The sequence below is a fragment of the Rattus norvegicus genome, chromosome 1, assembly GCF_021556685.1.
Source record: "Rattus norvegicus strain SHRSP/BbbUtx chromosome 1, alternate assembly SHRSP_T2T, whole genome shotgun sequence".
NCBI classification, from domain to species: Eukaryota; Metazoa; Chordata; class Mammalia; order Rodentia; family Muridae; genus Rattus; species Rattus norvegicus.
Window position 1 is genome coordinate 56,504,409 of NC_141534.1, and position 21,188 is coordinate 56,525,596.

At 42.6% G+C, this 21,188-nt stretch overlaps 1 long non-coding RNA gene across 3 annotated transcripts in view; it reads left to right on the forward strand.

Annotated features, from left to right (window-relative positions):
* Positions 1-8,561: 8,561 nt before the first annotated feature.
* The window catches only part of LOC148007001 (uncharacterized), a 28,269-nt gene continuing 15,642 nt past the window's right edge, over positions 8,562-21,188 (forward strand). For 2 of the 3 annotated variants that reach the window (XR_015645928.1, XR_015645940.1), the window contains exons 1-2: positions 8,562-8,642; positions 11,733-11,837. This is a non-coding gene — a long non-coding RNA (uncharacterized LOC148007001). The remainder of the gene's footprint in view (positions 8,643-11,732; positions 11,838-21,188) is intronic. The other variant, XR_015645932.1, reaches the window with a different exon arrangement.

Sequence of the window (21,188 nt, forward strand, 5' to 3'; positions counted from 1 at the left end):
AAGTCTACATGTTGTAAACTCTGAGAGGAGGAAGGAGATCTTTCTACATAGAGGCTGTTCTCTGAACCTGTGTTGGCCAAGGTCAAGCCAGAGTGTATGAACATGCCAGTTCCAGCCCCTGAGGGTTCTCTGCCCCCCTGGTGTTTATTGTGCTTAATGTCTGGTGAGGTGAAGATGTGGTCCATGCTAGGAATATCTTTGAAGACAACTGCCCTGGCTTCCCATGCTAAAATTCAATTCAGGACTGACAGGGACCTAAATACCAACAAGACAGTGCCAGGACCATGAGTTTAAAAACCACAAGCCAACGGGACCTTGATTCCCTCCTGTGCTGATCTGACTAGACTCACCATACACAGTTCTCCTGCACATCCAATGCCCTTTAGTAAAATCCGCTGTCAAGGGCAGGTGATGCCTCATGAGAGTGAACTGTCAGACACTTGGGGCTACTGTCCTGAACTCACCAGTCTCAGATGAATGGGCTTTGAAACGTTTTCAGAACACAGGATAGGGGTGTGCAGGATGTCCTTACACTCTCAGATCAAGCAGATAGCCTAGAGCCTAGGGCCATAGTCCTAAGAGAATTCTGCTCATGTGTGAAGCTTCTAAAGTCTGGAAGCTGAAGAAAGGAACGTAGACATTGTGTCAGTTAGGGGTTTACTGTTGACAAGAGACACACCAAAACCAATACAGTTCTTATAAGGATAACATTAATGAACACAGGATTGCAGGTTCAGAGACTCAGTCCAGTATCATCAAGCTGGGAGCATGGCAGCAACCAGGCAGGCATGGTGCCAGAGAGAGTGAGAGTTCCACATCTTCATCTGAAGGCTGCTTGGGGAAGATTGGCTTGCATGTGGATAGGAAAAGGGTCTTAAAGCCCATGCACAATGTGACACACCTACCTTAACAAGGCCATGCCTCCTAATAGTGCCACTCCCTGAGCTAAGTATATGCAAACCATCACAAACATCTTCCAGGAGGGTGGTACTGTTCTATCAGAGAGAAGCATCAGCTCCCATTAATATATTGAGATCAACCCTGGATAGGGCATAGAGCCCTCCACACATCCTGGGATTCAACGAGGCATCCTATGAAAAAGCTTTTTCCGAGGAGCACACATGTGTGTCAAGGCCTCCCTTCCGGCCAGGCCCTAGGGAATCTCCAGTGCTAAACTCTGTCTCTTCCTTTGCAGAAGTGAAACATAATAAAAATTCACACTTCACAGTACAGTGAATAGCAGTAATGGCGAAAGGTGTAAATAGAACCGATTAGTACCAGAGTATGTGGATTGATGTTATATGAAATGTGTTTGGGTGCCGTGCAGTATCCTCTTCCATGTACCTACATACTGAGCAACGACCCTGTACAATTTCTCTCTAGACAGAACCATCTGGAATTCACTCACTGAGGGACTTATGCCCTGGAGTGGTAGCTACAGGTAGGACTTGTGCATCCATGTCACCTATCCCAGAGACAGAGATGCATGGATTAAATGGAGAGAAGCAGACTGGAATTGTGGAGAGGCTAACCTGCCAACAACCCCAAACCCCCAGCAGGATGACAAGGGAGAACAGTGAGCAGTTTCCCAGCCAGCCTCACTCTCCATAGACAGACTTCTTCCAGTCCTTCCTTTTTGCCAAGGGGAAAAAATCCAAAAAGCAGGGGCAGGGAAAGAAAAGCTGCTCTACTCCCAGGAGCTGAGGACAAGTCCCCTCCCACCCTCCTGTCTGAGCCCATAACCAGCCACAGCCCAGTCCTCCGCTCATCTCTAGAGGCACAGGGACCCAAGAAGATGACCCATTGTATCACAAATGGCTCCTCTACAGCATTCTATGGGTGTCAGTCCTGAGTCCCTGAGCCAGAGGTGCTCTGCACAGCTATTCAGAGCACTCTCTTGATTTCTATACAAAGATCTCCGTGTTGCATTTCAGAGGAGAGTGTCCACCCAGCATCAGTCCTGGGGCTCTAGCCCTCTAATCTATTGGGTCATGTAACTTCACCACAGAGCCACCATGTGTCTTGTACAACTCCTCCTTGAAAACCTTTTGTCGGAAGATATTTAGAGTCCTTTGCAGGTGGTAGGGAATATGACACACAACAGAAGGTGGTAGACAAACCTGGGGACACATCAAATACTGGGATGCTGTGAGGCTCCCTAAGCCAGGCTTGGGCAGGCTTGTGCCAGGGCTCCCATAGGACCCTTTGATTCGGGGGTTGGGGATTTAGCTCAGTGGTAGAGCGCTTGCCTCTCAAGCGCAAGGCCCTGGGTTCGGCCCTAGCTAAAAAAAAAAAAAAAAAAAAAAAAAAAAAAAAAAAAAAAAAAGGACCCTTTGGTTCTGTCCCCTATACACAGCAAGAACCAATTACCAGGCCCACATTCTGCCCAGAGCAGCGGAAGAAGGGAACTTGGATTCCAGCTCTGTCCCAGTCCTGTAATACCTGACCTTGTAGCCCTTGCTTCCTTAGGTGCTCAGCAGTTCCTGTAAAATTCAAACAGCAAGGTGTACATGGTGTTCATAGCTCCCTCGGCCTGAAACATTGCTGTGTTTGATACTACAAATCAGGCGGCTGTGACTTGGACTTGAGATCATTGACACAGACTAGGGAGGACTCCAGGACACCTGAGCTCAGCTGTTATTTCTCCCATTAAGTGTACTCTTTTCCTTACATAAGCTCCTCAGTTTCATCAAATTTCATTTATTAATTGTGGATCTCAATGTCTGAGCACCATGGGTGTTCTATCCAGGAAGTTGTCTCCTGTACAATGGGCTCAAGCGTATTTCCCACATTCTCTTGTATCAGATTTGATGGATAAGGTTTTATGTTGCGGTTTTTGATGCAATTGGACTTGAGTTTTGCACAGGTTTATAGATAAGGCTCATTGCATTCTTCCCTATGTCTATATCCAATTAGCCCAGACCATTTGTTAAAGATGCTTTCTTGTTTTTTGTCATATGATTTTGCCTACTTTGTTGACAATAAGCATCCATAGTTGTGTGGGTTTATTTCAGGGTCTTGGATTTCATTTTATTGATCAGCCTGTCTGTTCCTATACCAATACCATATAGTTTTATTGCTATAGCTCTGTAGGACAGCAGTAAATCAGAGATGGAGATTCCTCCCGAAATTCTGTTATTGTTCAGGAATGTTTTAGCTATCCTGGGTTTGTTAAATGTTTCACTTGAAGTTGAGAATTGCTCTTTTAAGGTCTGTAAAGACTTGTTTTCAGCTCTGACAGGTATTGCATTCACAATTTAGATTGGTTTTAGTAAGATGGTCATTTTTAAATTATTAATCCTACCTGTCCATGACCTTTCTTATGATATCTTCTTCAATTGCTTTAATCAGAAATTAAAATTTTTGTCATACAGATCTTTCATTTTCTTATAACTGCACTGAGACCTTTTTGTTATATTATTTGTCGCTATTGTAAAGAGTGGTGTTTCCCTAATTTATTTGTCAGCCCCTTTATAGTTTGTTTAAAAGAGTGATACTGAATTTTTTAGTTAATGTTGTATCCATTAACTTTGTTGAAGGTATATATCAAATGTAGGAGTTCTCTGATAGAATTTTTTGGGTCTCTTCTATATTCTATGATATCATCACAAATACCAATACGATGTCTTCTTCCCTTCCAATGTATATCTCCTTGTTCACCTTTAGTTGTCTTATTGCTCTGCCTGAACTTCAAGAACCATATTGAAAGGATAGGGAGAGGGTGGACAGCCTTGCCCTGCCCCTGAGCCTAGGACAATTGCTTTGTTTCTCTCTATTTAATGTGATGTTGGCTAGTGGATTGCTGTATGTTACCTTAATTGTGTTCATGTACTCTTCTGTAACCCTCTCTCTCTGTGACTTTTAACATGAGGGACTGTCACATTTGGTCAAAGGCCTTTTCAGAATCTACTGAGATGATCATGAGATTTTTTTTAAATTAATCAATTCATTTATTTAATTTCAAATGATATCCCCCTTCTTTGTTGCCCCTCCACAACCACCCATTCCATCTTCCCCATGCCCCTCAGCTTGGCGTCTATGAGGGAGCTCCTCCACTCTCTCCCCTACTCCCGCCTGACTACTCTAACATCCCCCTAGGCTGGCACATCAAACCTCCACAGGACCAGGGTCCTCCTCTCCCATTGATGTCAGCGAAGGCCATGTATCTGGAGCCCTGGTTCCCTCCATGTGTACTCTTTAGTTTCTGTTTTGTCTATCAGAGCTCTGGGTGGTCTAGTTAGCTGATAATGTTCTTCCTATGGGGTTCAATTCCCTCAGCTACTTCAGTTTTTCACCTAGCTCTTCCTTTGGGGTCCCCAGGCTCAGGCTGATGGTTGGCTGTGAGTATCTGCAGGTGTATTGGTCAGATGCTGATATAACAGGGATCAGCAATACCAAGCTACTGTCAGTAAACACATCTTGGCATTAGGAATAATGTATAGAATTTGTATCTGCTGATGGGATGGAATCCTAGGTGGGGTAGTTTCTGTATGGCCTTTCCTTCAGTGTCTGTTCCAGTTTTTTATTTTTGTGTTTACTTTTGACAGGAATATATCTAAGCAAAAATTTTGAGAATGTCGTGTGTCCCAATCCTTCAACTTGGAGCCGTGTCTAGATTAGTGGAGGTGTCTCTACAGGTTGTATGTCCCTTTGTTGCATACTTCAGATAAAGCCATCCTTTTGCGTCCTAGGAGACTCTCACTGCCCTAACACCTGGGACCTTATACTGGCTACACCCAGTTCATCATCCCCCACTGCTACATATTTTTAATCAATTTTCTGAAACTCTAATTTGCCCATTTCCCTTCTAAAATCTGATCCTATCCTCCCCAACCCTTGCATATTTCTCTTCCCCTCCTCTCTTGCTCCCTGGTCCCTGCCTTGCTCCACCACCTGTTATTATTTTGTTCCCCCTACTATGTGGGACTGAAGCATCCACACTTTGGTCTTCCTTCTTCTTAAGCTCCATGTGGTTTGTGAGGGTTATTGTGGGCATTTTGAGCTTTTGGGCTAATATCAACTTATCAGTGAGTACATACCATGTGAGTCCTTTTGCGTCTTGTTTACTCAGTCAGATTAATATATTCTAGTTCTATCCATTTCCCTGCAAATTTCATGAAGTCATGAAGTCACTGTTTATAATAGTTTGGTAGTACTCCATTGTGAAAATGTATCACAATTTCTATATCCATTCTTCCATTTTCGGACATCTGGATTGGCTACAAGTTCTGGGTATTATAAATAAGACTTGTATAAACATTAGGGATCATGTGCATTCTTCTACATGCTCACTGACATTTGAACCAGAACCTTTTGTTGAAACTGCTGTCTATTTTATACTGGATGGATTTGGTTACTTTGTCACACATTAGTGCCCATAGGTGTGTGGGGTTATTTTCTGGGTTGTACAGTGTATTACCTTGATCTACCTGCCTGTCCCTGTATCAATAACTGTGGTTTTTTAAAATTATTTCTCTGTAGTACAGGTTGAGGTCAGGAATGCTGATTCTCCCAGAATTTCTTTTATTGTTGAGAATATTTTCTCTTTATCCTGTGTTTTTTGTCATTCTAGATGAATTTGAGAATTGCTCTAACTCTATGAAGAATTGAGTTGGAATTTTCATGGGGATTGCTTTGATCTATAGATTGGTTTAGGTAAGATGGCCATTTTACTATGTTTATCCTGCTGATCCAAGAACATGGGAGATCTTTCCATCTTCTGAGGTCTTCCGCAATTTCTTTTATCAGAGTCTTGTTCTTATTGTTCAGATCTTTCACTTGCTTTGTTAGAGTCACCCTGAGGTATTTTATATTATATGCGACTAATTTTAAGGGTGCTGTTTCCCTAATTTTTTTCAGCCCATTTTTCCTTTGAGTAGGGGAAGATTGCTGATTTGTTAGAGTGAATTTTTCTAACTAGCCACATTGCTTAAATTGTTTATCAGCTGAAGGAGTTCTATGGTAGAATATTTTGTGGTCACCGGTTGATACTATCATATCATCCACCAATAGTGATATCTTAACTTCCTCCTTCCCAATTTGCATTCCTTTGATCTATTTTTGTTATCTAATTGTTCTGGCTAGAACCTCCCATAATATACTGTATAGATACTGGGAGAATGAGAAGGCTTGCCTTGTCCCTGATTTTAGTAGTATTGCTTCAAATTTCTCTCCATTTTGTTTGATATTGTCTGTTTGTTGTATATGGTTATATATCTACATAAGTATATATGTAAATAGTTAAACATCCATTCAGGTTAGATGTCCTCTGCCTTTGTAAAACTGAATTACATTAATCAGGGCTGTTCTGACTCTCCGTATTAGATTGGGGAAAGTTTTTGGAAACGCTGTACTTTTAAACAACCCCCGTAGTTATGCTTGCTTAGGTGGCACAAATTGCCTGCTTACTGAAATTGAGAACACTGTCTTCGTTATTTTCTTTCTCCATTTTTAGTGTGGGTTTGTTGCATTACCATATATATCTGTGTACATAGGTGCACGTGGAGGCTTACCCTGAGGTTGACAGAAATTATCCTCAAATTACTGTCTGTTACTCATTGAAAGAGGGTCTCTCAATGGCTAAGCTGTTTGCCTTGTCTTTCTAGCATTTATGTAATCTTCGGTTGACCACTGGGCCATCTGTAGTGTGCATATTTATTTTTGAAAGTTACTGTCAAGAAAATATATTGTCCCTTTTCTACATGGAATTGTTTCTTGGTTTATTAGACTTTTGTTATATTTTAAGTTGTATTCATAACTTTTTGGGAGACTGGTTATAGGCCTATGTCACAAACCCTGCCCTTTTCCTTGAACTTACATTTAGTTGATGAGCACAGATTGGGTTTTAAAGTTCTGCTCAGACCAAAGCGTAGGTGTAGCTTGTCTCAGCCGCAATACATAAAATTACTGAAATAATATGCAACAAAGAATAAATTTCACTGAAACATGAAAATTCTGATGAAAATTTAGTTAGGCAAGTTAGTTGTATTTTTATGCATGATCGTTTGTATTTTCTTCTTCTCCAGCCACGATGCAGACTTACCTGGCAGTTCTGGAGCCCCTGAAAACCTGATATTTAAAGAGCATCTGCCCCACTTTTCACAAGGTCCTGATGTGTCTGACAAAATGAAAGTCTCTCTTAAGTTAACAGAGCTTGAGAATGAACTGAACAGTAAGTGAGAAGAGACAGGTCACCTGTACTCAAGCAGGTCTGACCTAGGCAGTGGATTTGTGGGAGTGGGCCTGAAGAAGAAGGAACAAATGTACTTCTAAGTGATATTTAATTTCTTTTTCTGAAATGGTTGCAATTGTTCCAAATCCAAGAAACTTTGTTTTACTTTACCAAGAAAAACCCTGCCTAGTTCTTAGTGATCTGACTAAGGTGAAGGTACCCGTTCTTGTTAGCTGTGGGGAGTCTTGGACTTAGAGGGCAGAATGATGGGCTGTAAAGATGACAGGGTGTTTCCTCTACCCTACCTTTTCCATTGTCATTCCAAGGTCAGTAGGCCTAGACATTATCTTTCCCTTCTTTCTCCAAACTCCATTTGCCTACGGGAGATTGATATCCGAGAATTTCAGACCACTACTGTGTCATAGTGGACCCTGTCTGCAGGATAAAGTCTCTCAGTGCAGATGAAATGTTGGCTGTACCTTCTTTAATTTGCATGAGGTGGCTAGAAGGAGGTTTTTATGTAAGGTGCACAACATATCATTCTTCAAAAATGTGAGCCTCCCTATCTATTGTAAATATTTGAGATTGAATATCTAATTCATTATTTAATTTCAAAAATTCTAAAGAAAGATTTTGGATTTGATCCTAGGGATTTAATTTTAAAAATACAAATCATCATTAGACTAATCACTGGTGGAAATTAAAGATGACAATTCCGTTCTAAAGTTAACTAATATTTCAGAGGCCCCAAAGGCTCTAGAGCTCTCAAAGCATTACACAGCATTCTTGCAGGTAGGAGCAAAGACGTCTGAGAAGAATGGGAGCTCGTGGGTGGCAGGCAAACACAGCTATCTCAGAACTTGAACATTTAGTAAGGAGATGTAGATACACTGTCAGGAAAGGAAGAACCGTGTTGCTGTGCCTCCTGTGACTTAAGTGCTAGAAGAACACTTTGTCGCAGTTGAGTCTGCATCTCTTTCTCAGCATAACAGAGTTATTTAATTTTAATTTAATTAACGGTGTGAGAAATGAACATAGAACCTGTGTGGTTGACTGAAGGACCCTACAAAACATTATCTGTAAGGTATGCTCGCAAGATGGTAGAGGGGAATGGGAAGGGCCTGCTCTCTGGGAAGTCTGAGGCAGGATCTCGAGTGGGCTGGGAAAGAGATGCCTCCAGGTGAGATGGGTATTCAATGCCACAGTAAATTGATTTGTATTTTACAAGCACTGTGGGGACCTTGTATTTCTTGAGAGGACAGGAGCAAAATGAACCTGTGGGTTCAATGAACCGGTTCAATGAACCGGTAAGCTAGACTGGAAAATTCCTGTGGGTAGGCATAGTGCGCATGGGCATGAGTGGCCAATGAACGATACTAGCCCTCCCTCTCTAGGATTTAGCCACGCCCTTCATTCGTTACTGTGAGGATTTTCAGAACAGAGGTTGTGGCAGTTTCAGCATCAAATACCTGTGAGTATGAAGGGAGCCCAGGGAATTTGAAACCGCCCCTATCTGCTCTCAGGAATGTGGGAAAAATAAGAGAATTGGGATTGGCTTGGTAGCACTCTTTCGTGAGTCTTATCTTGAGTTCCCTTGGGATGGAGCCCAATTAGGTCTGCTTCTTTTCGGAATCTTAGGGAAGTTGACCTGTTTACTCCTCACTGTCTTTATGGCTCCTTTCTCCAATTGCCACTTGGGTCCTCTTTGACCTCTCATTTGCTGCATTAGCACCTCAAGGTCTCCTGACTTGGTACCTCCCTCAGCTATGCTGAACATCCACAGACTACATACTGAGCAGGATTTGGGAGTACAGCTACTAACACCAAAAATTATGTAACCCTACGCGTTCCCTTCTTAGAGCACACAGTAGAAAAAATAGACCGATAAAGTGAACAAAAATATAAACACTATGCCTGATAATGGCTGCCAAGCAGAGAGTCTGAACATTACATGATCTAAACTCAGCCCCACCCTAAAGTTAGAGTCCTTGTCTGGGCTGCAGGGACAGAAAGCTCCTGTTCAACAGAGGAGACTGAGGGCTTAGAAGACAGAGGTCTCTGTGGAAAGTGATATGTGACCAGCCAGGGCTTGTGGTATACTGGAAAGAAGGTAGAGACTGAGGGAATGGGAGCTCAAGCCCCACCATCCTAGCCAACATATAAAGACTATGCTGTGACCTTAACCAGAGAGAAGACGATCTGTTCTGCCTCTTAAAGGTGAGTTTGTAGCAGGTTTTCTTCCTGACCAGAGACGTGAGATGACTGCATGAGAGCTCCTTATAAGAGAAGGCTTGACTTCCCAGTAGAAGACAAGGAACTCTGTGGGCATGCTCCAAGGGAAAGTGGTGAGAACCACAATCAGCATTTTTGATCTTTGCAAATTTGCCTAAGTGGACATTGAAAGAAGAAACCTTTGTTCCAGCAACAAGTGTTAAGTTTCCTGGGGACCGCACAGCTCTGTTTTGTTTCAAGGCCCAACTTAGCTATCCAGAAGCTTCACCCTGGGACTGTACCTTAGCACCCAACTCAGGACCACTTTATCTCACCTTGAGAAATAAATCTTAAGATCTAATGCTTAGTCCCATCTACCCCAAGATAGAACTGAGCTTACAGCAGTGAATTTCAGGCTCCAGGACACACCAAGAACGCACACTGTAATATTTTTGGGCTGCCTGCAGAACTGAGCAGAGGTTTCTGTGGGCTTGAGATTGGAAGTCTTGGGTCCAAGAATTGGCTCCAGTTCTCCTCAGTTTGTAGGTAGCTGATTCCTTTAGGTGTTCTGTGGTTTCTCCCTGCACCCTGTAAGTGTCTGTTGCTCTATGGTTCCCTTCATAAGACCCCAAAGACATTACAACAGAGCCCACCTTTCAGGCTTCCTTGAATCGATGACCTTGAAGGCACTGTCTTTAAGTGTCACCTGCTCAGTGTCAGGGACTTCATCCTTCACCATATGAATTGGGGTATATCTTATCCAACCTAAGGCACTCAAGAGAGACTCATATGGTCAGGGCAAACCTGACAGAAATTTCTCACAGAGCCCCATTCTAATTGGACCAGACTTTGTAAATGTGTCCCAGGTCTTTTTGGCACTGCTATCCAGCATTGTTCTCATGGTCTAACTTTGTCATTTATGGGGAGAAACTGCACAAAAGGCATCACATGAGAAAGGAAGAACAAGGCAGTCAACTTGTAGATGGAATCCTATTATAAATGGCAGAGACCCTAAGGAATCTGCTAAAGTTTAGCATTGAACAATTAGTTATACCAGAACAATGAATATGAGCTCTGTCAACAGAAATAAAGCATTTCTATATCCTAGCAGTAAACAAAACAATAGTTGGGAAAAATTCTATGTCGTACACCATCTTTAATAAAAATCAAAAATATTTTCAAATTACTTTGAGGAAGCACATACTAAACTTTTAACTATAGCTTCTATTATTGTTTGAAATCTAGGAAGTAAGTAAATTTCATCAAAATATTACAGAAATTTTCATACTCAACAGAATACATTTAGAAATTAACAGTGTATAACTCAGAGGTTTTCAAACTCATATCGTGGGTTCTCTTTACCAATCAGAGTTTAGAAGTGCAGATAATGCTGTCTCCAGGTAGTCACACATACTCTGTGAGAAGATTTAGAGAGTTAATTCTCTAACAGGAGGGTCCGCATCCCAATCTGGAGACAGAATTCCCTTCAAGAGGGTCTAAATCACCTGCAGATATGAGTAGCCCCCTCAGAGGAAGGACTGAAGCTCCTGCAGGCGAGAATGACAAAAATGAGAGGATCCATAGGAGGAGGGACTTAATTTCTTCTCTGATGAGACTGCAGCACCAGCAGGAATTTGACTCTGTAGTCTGAGAGATTATTTTCATCATGATGTTCTGAGTTCCCTGAATCCACAGCTGGAATACTGAGCCACCATCAAGAACACTGAACCTGGACCAGTTGTCTTAAGGGCATTAAATACGAATTTCACTTCTTTGGCTTATAAAACCCCACCATGCTCTAGCTTCCTTCCAACATCCACCCTTCATTCCCCACCATCTCAGCTTCTCAATAAATCCTTCCTCTCCTTGATTTTCCAAACCACGTATGTCTTATGATCACCTACACACACACGCACACACACACACACACACACACACACACACACACACACACACACACACACCTGGCTTTGAAGGGATCAGATTTTGATTTTTAAGGCTGAACTGTTTCTATGGCTTTCTCTGGAAACTCTGCTTCCCAGGTACTTTCCATGGTACCTTCCTGACCAAAGGTTAAAGAGTCCAGAGTGTAAAGCTTGCATCCCTGGTAGTCCTCAGGTCTGGAGCTGATGGGCTCAGAGCCATGGGGTGTGTGTGGGTAGCCGGCCAGGCCTTGCTGAGGCTGACTTGTCTTGTCTCTGCAGTATGTGAAGGAGTCTTCACAACCTGACAGTTGACTTTCTCCTTGCTGAGGCTGTTTCTACCATTTCTTGCACTCTGTCCATTCATGGTGTTTCAAAGTGGGCAGGTAAGTGCTGTGTTGATGCATTTTTTGGATCCTTGGTTGCAGGTTAAAGAAGAAAAGATAGTTGAACTAGAAACAGAAAATGCTGTTCTGTCCCTGAGATTGGCAGAGATAACGAAGTAATGTTTTGCTCTGACCAATGAGCCACAGGTGAGTGTTTGCTTTGCGTAGGCTACTGTGGTTGCAAAAAGGTGGAAAGGACTGCGGCTTTCCTTAGATGGTTGGTTTCTTCCACTGAGGTGCACACTTAGTGTGTCATCCAGAAGTGGAACAGAGATTAATCCTAAATTTTTCATCCCCGTGCTCAGAAGTATTTAAGGAATAATTCATTAATGATACGTCCAACAGTTGGTGGTTCTTGAGAGTGGGGTTGTACAATTTGTGCATCATGAATTCATTCATATAAGTTTTAATAAATCTATAGATATAGTAGTCACCTTCAACACCCAATGACTTGGTCTAAATAAGTGCAAACCCAGGTGTTCAGAAATGGTGTCTCAGACACCCCCACAGCATGCCACACTCCAGGATAGGGATGCTGCACAGTTCAGATGCAGACATTTCCAGTGTGGCTGGTTGTTCAGTATGCCCTTCGTCTTCTCACGGGCTCTTCTTGGGTGGCAGAACCTGCAGTGACACTCCTTTGAGTTATTTTCTTTCGATTTTTCTTTTGAAGTTTAGTGATCTTTTTTCAGGTCCCTAATCTTGGATGAATTGGATCCCCTGCAGACACATAGTCTTGTCTTAAACTGGTACGACTGTGTGTGTGTCTCTCTGTGTGTGTGTGTGTGTGTGTGTGTGTGTGTGTATGTGTCTGTGTGTTTTTCTGTGTGTGTTTCTCTCTCTCTCTCTCTCTCTCTCTCTCTCTCTGAGTGTGTGTGTGTGTGTGTGTGTGTGTGTGTGTGTGTGTTTAGAACCACAGATTTCATGATCCTACCCCATAGCTGATCCACTCAGAATACATGGAAGAGGTAGGAGCATGAAATAAAAATAAAGAAAAACCAGGGTGGAAGGCAGGGCCTTGGGAGCAGAGCATGAGAGGAGGAAGAATGCAGAGTGCATGGAAGCAGAGTGTGAAAGTACAGCAGCAGGCATGAAGGCCTTGCAAGTGCTTAGGGTGTGGGGATCAGGTGTGTTAGGAGCTCAGGGAGAAGTTGAATGTGATGAGCTTTCAGGTTTAACTACTGTCTGATCTCTGCAGTGCCATCCCTAGAAAAGTGACCCTTGCTGTTGATGATGTAAGCAGTCCCTAGTGCCTTAGTCACATCACAGACACATTGACTGTCAGAACCCAGTGTGCTGGCCCCTACACTGGGAAGCCCTCAGGGGTGTAAGGAGCATGCACTGGTTTTCTTTGTGCCATACTCACCCTGAGTGAGGAAATGTTTCTGCACTTCTGCTGTTACCAGAGATAATAAACATGGGTGACATTCCTGATAGCCTGTCTGTATGACGATTTTGCTTCAGCAGTGTTAGCTCTCTGGCTTAAAAGATCCAATCTAACAAGTGATAAGATTTCACCCAGTAGGGAAATATGAAAGCAGTTAACTGAAATACATACTTGGCAATTCTGAATTTGAAACAGGCCTCAACCTGACTCTGTTCCTCCTTACCCTCCTCAGATACCTTAGTTTTGTCTACATGCATTCCTGGTGGCAGCTTTGAGGACCCAATTCTGACTTGTGACTGGACATGGGTCATGTTCATGGGCTGGGGAAGTACCAGATGACCATTCTGTGGCCCCTGTATCCATGTAGTTAATGGAGTTCCACAGACCATGACAATAACTCAGGATACAGAACCCATTGCAACAGATGCTCAGCTGAAAACATGGAACTCAAGACTATAAAGACAGCTGACATGCAACATGATGCTAATCTTTCTAAGCTCCTCAATGTTTCACCAAATACCTATAAAGATCGAGTACCCTAGCACACACTGAGAAGTGCGGAGAGAAAGAATTCCATGCCTATGGTCCTCTGCTTATGAGAAATAGATTTCAGGACAGTAAATAGTTTTTGAGGGTAAGTTTCTCTTTTATAAACACCAGTCTCTCTCTCTTATATACTAGTTTAAAATTATTTATTTTTATTTCATTTGCATTGGTGTTTTACCTGCATGTGCATCTGTGAGTGGCTGTCAGATATCCTAGGAAGTGTGTTGTGTTGGGCAATTCCATTTAAAACAGTCAGAACAAAGAGGAAATGCAACATGAACAGTAGCAATCAGGTCCCTCTCCTTAGGTCCCTGTGGATGTAGCTGCTCTTGGTGCCTACAGCGTCTTCTTTGTGAATGCATGCCATGCTCTGAACTATAGCTGTGATGGCTTGTGTCCTATGGCTACTAGAGTACCAGCATCTCGCCTTGTTTCCAAAATACCTGCATCCACCCCTGTCTCCAGGCAAGCATTCTGAGCAAGAAACAATAGCCACATGTAAAGAATGTGGGATTTGTCAGTACACAAAGAATATAGTTTCCTTATCAAAGCTTCATTAGAAAGAGTGTAGTGTGAAGGAGAGAGATGCCATAGACTAGGACTCCAGTTACACAGTAGTCTCCATGTGGCTTTGTCAGACACAACTAGGAAGGGTGTTGGTGACCTGTGCAGACTTGGAAAAATATTTATCATGCTTCCCTATGATGAAAGCCAAGAAGAAAACTGGGACAGATGAGAGCTGCTTAGCTCAGGCTGACCTCTCTTCAGTGGGAAGACCAGAGTTATGTGTGGCTTCTATCTCTGTGTCTCAGGAGGAAAGTGAGGTCAGGTGTTCTTGTGCCTGCTGTTTTCACTGCTTTTAACAAGAAGGCTTCTTCCTTGAAAATGGTATGCTTGAGGGTAGCAAGGTCTGTCCCTGTCATCATTTGATTATGGATGTCCCCAAAAGGCCTTGTGCTGGAAGCTCATGTAAGAACCATTAGGACTAACCAGCTGTGACTGTGGACTATATATGCCCATAATCCTAGAACTGTGGGACAGTGTGATACCAGCCTATTCTTGTAGCTGACAGTCAGCCTGGCTGAGATGACAGACTTGTGTTTCAGTGAGTGGCTTGACTTGAACTTGTAAGGGAGAGAGTGATGAAAAAAGGACTTAATCTTTTCATTTTGTCTCTTCATGCTCACACAACACACACACACACACAAACACACATACATGAACACACACTCATGACATATACATGCATACAGACACATATGTGCACACACAAATGCACACAGAGGCACACATGTGCACACACACATGCCCACACACATGCACATACTCACAAAAACACACATGGAACACACACACACACATACATGCATTCACACAACTCAGATGCCCACACACACGGGTGCACACACACATTCACATACACATATACCACACCATACACATCATGCCATACCACACAGAGGCACACACACAAATAAACACATGGAAATCACACACACACAAGTGCACATGCACACAAAGACACACATATATAGATACGAACACACACAACCTACATTATACTACACATATCATAAACACACAAGCACACAGACACACACACAGGTGGTGCCTACTGCAAGATGGTTATGTCATGTCTAGAGGGAGCCTGTGTAGCAAAACCTGGTGGCTATGAAAAGATCCAAACTCTTCCCAAACCCCTCTCACTTCTCATCATGCCATGGGATCTTTCTCTCTAGCACACACTCCAACCATGATATCATATGGTACTATGACCAAAGCTGAGCCAGTGAGGTCACCCCAGCTTTCAATAACAAAACTGTCCCAAACAAACCTCTTCATGCATAAGCCAGCTTCAGTCATTTTGTTCTTGCAACAGAAAGTGGACTTGCTCAGGCACCCTTAAACAACACTCATTTCACAGTGTGACTACTGTCATGGGGTTATGTTTTAAGAGTGCTTGTGAGAGGAGGACAAGGCTGCAGCTGTAGAGGTGAACTGAGATGGCTTTAGCTTTGAAAGACCCCCAAACTTGGGGAGACTCTCTCCAGTCACAGGTTGAGGTGCCCCCAAGAAACGCGAGTAGCCGGTCTTGATGTAACAGCAAGAGGTAGCGTTTATTAACGAGATCCCGGACTGACACCTATCTCACACAGGAGACAGAGGAATCGGCCCCGAGCCTCTTCAGGCAGGGGTTTATATAGGAGAAGCCAGGGGGTTTCGCGTGGTTATCAGCAAGGGAAATGGGTACAAGGTCTCATCTGCAAGCAGTACGTGCGGGCTGGGGTGTTCTCAATATAGGAGAATGTCTTTATCTGTAGAGCAGGGAGTCATCCGTCCGGATGGCCCCCTTCCTGGAACAATCCCTCGACCTTGTTTATAGGCTTGGCCGGGCACATCTCAGGCCAGCTCTGTCCTGCCCCCTTATCTGCTGTTCTTTTGCAGTTTTTATGAAGTTTTTATTTTAACTCTTCAGCTTCAGTTTAGTATATTCCAGAAGAGAGAAGTTGGTTTGTGCAGGAATATCTTCAGATTGGAGAGGCTCAGCGTTTGATGCTGGGAAATGGTAGTAATAACTCTATCACTTATCAGTTGTTGTACATGTCAGAAAGTCTGCAGAAATAGTTATTTTGGTCACGTTTTGAATATATTTGGCTGTAATTTAATGTAGACATCACAAAATGAATTTAGAAAGCTGCTGACTGCTAATATTGGTAGTTATGGATTTAACTTCAAGTGTCAGGACACATGTTTTGGTATAGCCACTCTCCCATGTCATAAGATTTAGAATACCTGCTCTCTCTGGTCATGAAGGTTAGTTAATAGCTCCTCTTCAAGGTCATAAGAGCAAAGCTGGCCATTGTCTCATGTCACAAAAGTCAGTGTGTCCAACAGGGTATCATGAATCTGTTTGATGTCTCTGAAGGATTTATTTTCTTTTAGAGTTAGGTATTTTATTTTGTGTATATGCATGGTCCACATATATGTGGGTATGTGCACTGTATGTATTAGGCAGTGTCCCCAAAGTCATAAGAGGGTCAGATACCTGAGACCAGGAGTTGCAGATGGCTGTGAGCTGCCTATGGGTCCTGCAATACACGTGCAGGTCCTCTGCAAGGGCAGCCAGTGCTCTCAAACCCTGAACCATCTCTCTAGTTTCTGCTCTGTAGGTTTTCTCGTGTCCTGTTGATTACTGTCTGCTCCACTAGCCTGTTCCACAGGAATCAGTCTTATGATTGTGTAGCATCACAACACGAAAAACAGTTTAATCTCTGACTGGATGCCCTCACAGATTTTTAGAAAGAATACAAATTGACAGTACTTGTTTTTGAATATTAACAGTACCTCTGGAACTAAACTCAGATCGTCAGTAAGTTCCTTTCACCTCTGATCCATCTCACCAACGAACACAGTATATTCTATTCTGTTCTTAGTGCACCATGTATTGCCTCAAGAAGCAGCATTGTTAAGACAAGCAAAAGAAGACTTATAAAATCTTCAGAATTTGAGATTTAAAGTCACCCATAACTGGTGCTACACATCATTAATGGCACCACTTGGGAGAGAGAGGCTCTCTAAACTGTCTAAACTACTCTGGTCTACATGTTAAATATTAAGATAGCCACATTTTGTGGTGTGACCCTGCCTGAAAATAACCAACAAAAACCCAAACACACACACAGACCTCTACACAGGCACACACAGACACAAACACAGACACAGACAGACTGACAGACACACACACACACACACACACACACACACACACACACACACACACACACAGAGCAATGTCCAGTTGCTACCTTTCTCATTCCTCAAGTGGGCTTTCAGTGTAACTATTTTAATCTCACCTACCTCAGTCCTTCCAGTCTGTAGGCTTCTGTTAAACCCTCAGGAATTGGCAACTGACATCAGGCCGGTTTCTGCTTGCTGGTGGGGAAATTGGGTGTTGTTGTTTTGTTATTCTGTACTCCCTTAGCCAACCACCCCAGGCCCTGAGAAGTTTCCATTTACCTCCTTCAGAGGACTCCTTCAGAGTTTTTAAGTCATACTTAACAAAGTAAGAAACCATTTGTTTTGATTGCAGCATTTAGGGTTGTGTTGAATAGGTACCAGCAGAATGTATGCTGTTTATAAGTAGGTCTGTGGGTTAGGACTAGGTGTAATTTTATCTGCTGAGTGAGTGAGTGTTTGCTCAATGTCCTTGCCCCTTTTGGCTTCTGTGGTATTTTTATTCCTGAAGACTAAAGGGTTTGAGTTTGCGTGGGATCCTTCTGTGATTTCCGTGTCCAGCACCTCTGGACTTATCCTATAAGTATTACCAGATTAAAAGGGCTGTTGATTTTCCATGGAGATGCTTGTTTACATTTTTACTTAATCCACAACTTATGTGAAAGAGGAGGGAGAGCAGCTTGCTGGCTCTGCAGCAACACACATTGACCCAGAGTGAAGGTTCTCTCTGTTACTGATTCGAATTCCTGAATCACCATGACATTTTGAATGAGCTATCCTCCACTGTCTCGGGCATTTGAGTACTCCTTTCCCAGTTGGTGAATCTGTTTGGGAAGATTCAGGAGGTGTGCCCTTGCTGGAGAAAGAATGTCATCTGGGCTGGACTTGAGGTTACTGTGATTTTCGTGACTCCCAGTGCACCTTCTGCTTTGTACTTGTGATTCTAGATGTGAGCCCTCAGTTTCCTGCTCCTTCCACCATGCCTTGTTTTTTTGGTTTTTGTTTGTTTGTTTGTTTGTTTTTTATTAACTTGAGTATTTCTTATTTACATTTTGAGTGTTATTCCCTTTCCCGGTTTCCGGGCAAACATCCCCCTAATCCCCCCCTTCTTTATGGGTTTTCCCCTCCCCCTCCCCCCCATTGCCGCCCTCCCCCCAACAATCACGTTCACTGGGGGTTCAGTCTTGGCAGGAGCAAGGGCTTCCCCTACTACTGGTGCTCTTACTAGGATATTCATTGCTACCTATGAGGTCAGAGTCCAGGGTCAGTCCATGTATAGTATTTAGGTAGTGGCTTAGTCCCTGGAAGCTCTGGTTGGTTGGCATTGTTGTTCATATGGATCTCGAACCCCTTCGAGCTCTTCCAGTTCTTTCTCTGATCCCTTCAACGGGGGTCCTATTCTCAGTTCAATGGTTTGCTGCTGGCTTTCGCCTCTGTATTTGCTGTATTCTGGCTGTGTCTCTCAGGAGCGATCTACATCCGGCTCCTGTCTGCCTGCACTTCTTTGCTTCATCCATCTTGTCTAATTGGGTGGCTGTATATGTATGGGCCACATGTGGGGCAAACTCTGAATGGGTGTTCCTTCAGTCTCTGTTTTAATCTTTGCCTCTCTCTTCCCTGCCAAGGGTATTCTTGTTCCCCTTTTAAAGAAGGAGTGAAGCATTCACATTTTCATCATCCATCTTGAGTTTCATTTGTTCTAGCTATCTGGGGTAATTCAAGCATTTGGGCTAATAGCCACTTACCAATGAGTGCATACCATGTATGTCTTTCTGTGATTGGGTTAGCTCACTCAGGATGATATTTTCCAGTTCCAACCATTTGCCTACAAATTTCATAAAGTCATCTTTTTTGATAGCTGAGTAATATTCCATTGTGTAGATGTACCACATTTTCTGTATCCATTCCTCTGTTGAAGGGCATCTGGGTTCTTTCCACCTTCTGGCTATTATAAATAAGGCTGCGATGAACATAGTGGAGCACATGTCTTTTTTATATGTTGGGGCATCTTTTGGATATATGCCCAAGAGAGGTATAGCTAGATCATCAGGCAGTTCAATGTCCAATTTTCTGAGGAACCTCCAGACTGATTTCCAGAATGGTTGTACCAGTCTGCAACCCCACCAACAATGGAGGAGTGTTCCTCTTTCTCTGCATCCTTGCCAGCATTTGCTGTCACCTGAGTTTTTGATCTTAGCCATTCTCACTGGTGTGAGGAGAAATCTCAGTGTTGTTTTGATTTGCATTTCCCTTATGACTAAAGATGTTGAACATTTCTTTAGGTGTTTCTCAGCCATTCGGCATTCCTCAACTGTGAATTCTTTGTTTAGCTCTGAACCCCATTTTTTAATAGGCTTATTTGTCTCCCTGCGGTCTAACTTCTTGAGTTCTTTGTATATTTTGGATATAAGGCCTCTATCTGTTGTAGGATTGGTAAAGATCTTTTCCCAATCTGTTGGTTGCCGTTTTGTCCTAACCACAGTGTCCTTTGCCTTACAGAAGCTTTGCAGTTTTATGAGATCCCATTTGTCGATTCTTGATCTTAGAGCATAAGCCATTGGTGTTTTGTTCAGGAAATTTTTTCCAGTGCCCATGTGTTCCAGATGTTTCCCTAGTTTTTCTTCTATTAGTTTGAGTGTGTCTGGTTTGATGTGGAGGTCCTTTATCCACTTGGACTTAAGCTTTGTACAGGGTGATAAGCATGGATCGATCTGCATTCTTCTACATGTTGCCCTCCAGTTGAACCAGCACCATTTGCTGAAAATGCTATCTTTGTTCCATTGGATGGTTTTGGCTCCTTTGTCAAAAATCAAGTGACCATAGGTGTGTGGGTTCATTTCTGGGTCTTCAATTCTATTCCATTGGTCTATCTGTCTGTCTCTGTACCAATACCATGCAGTTTTTTTTCACTATTGCTCTGTAATACTGCTTGAGTTCAGGGATAGTGATTCCCCCTGAAGTCCTTTTATTGTTGAGGATACTTTAGCCATCCTGGGTTTTTTGTTATTCCAGATGAACTTGCAAATTGTTCTGTCTAACTCTTTGAAGAATTGGATTGCTGTTTTGATGGGGATTGCATTGAATCTGTAGATGCTTTGGTAAAATGGCCATTTTTACTATATTAATCCTGCCAATCCATGAGCATGGGAGATCTTTCCATCTTCTGAGGTCTTCTTCAATTTCTTTCTTCAGTGTCTTGAAGTTCTTATTGTACAAATCTTTTACTTGCTTTGTTAAAGTCACACCGAGGTACTTTATATTATTTGGGTCTATTATGAAGGGTGTCGTTTCCCTAATTTCTTTCTCGGCTTGTTTCTCTTTTGTGTAGAGGAAGGCTACTGATTTATTTGAGTTAATTTTATATCCAGCCACTTTGCTGAAGTTTTTATCAGCTTTAGTAGTTCTCTGGTGGAACTATTTGGGATCACTTAAATATACTATCATATCATCTGCAAATAGTGATATTTTGACTTCTTCTTTTCCGATCTGTATCCCCTTGATCTCCTTTTGTTGTCTGATTTCTCTGGCCAGAACTTCAAGAACTATATTGAATAAGTAGGGAGACAGTGGGCAGCCTTGTCTAGTCACTGATTTTAGTGGAATTGCTTCAAGTTTCTCTTCATTTAGTATAATGTTAGCAACTGGTTTGCTGTATATGGCTTTTACTATGTTTAGGTATGGGCCTTGAATTCCTATTCTTTCCAGGACTTTTATCATGAAGGGGTGTTGTATTTTGTCAAATGCTTTCTCAGCATCTAATGAAATGATCATGTGGTTTTGTTCTTTCAGTTTGTTTATATAATGGATCACGTTGATGGTTCTCCATATAT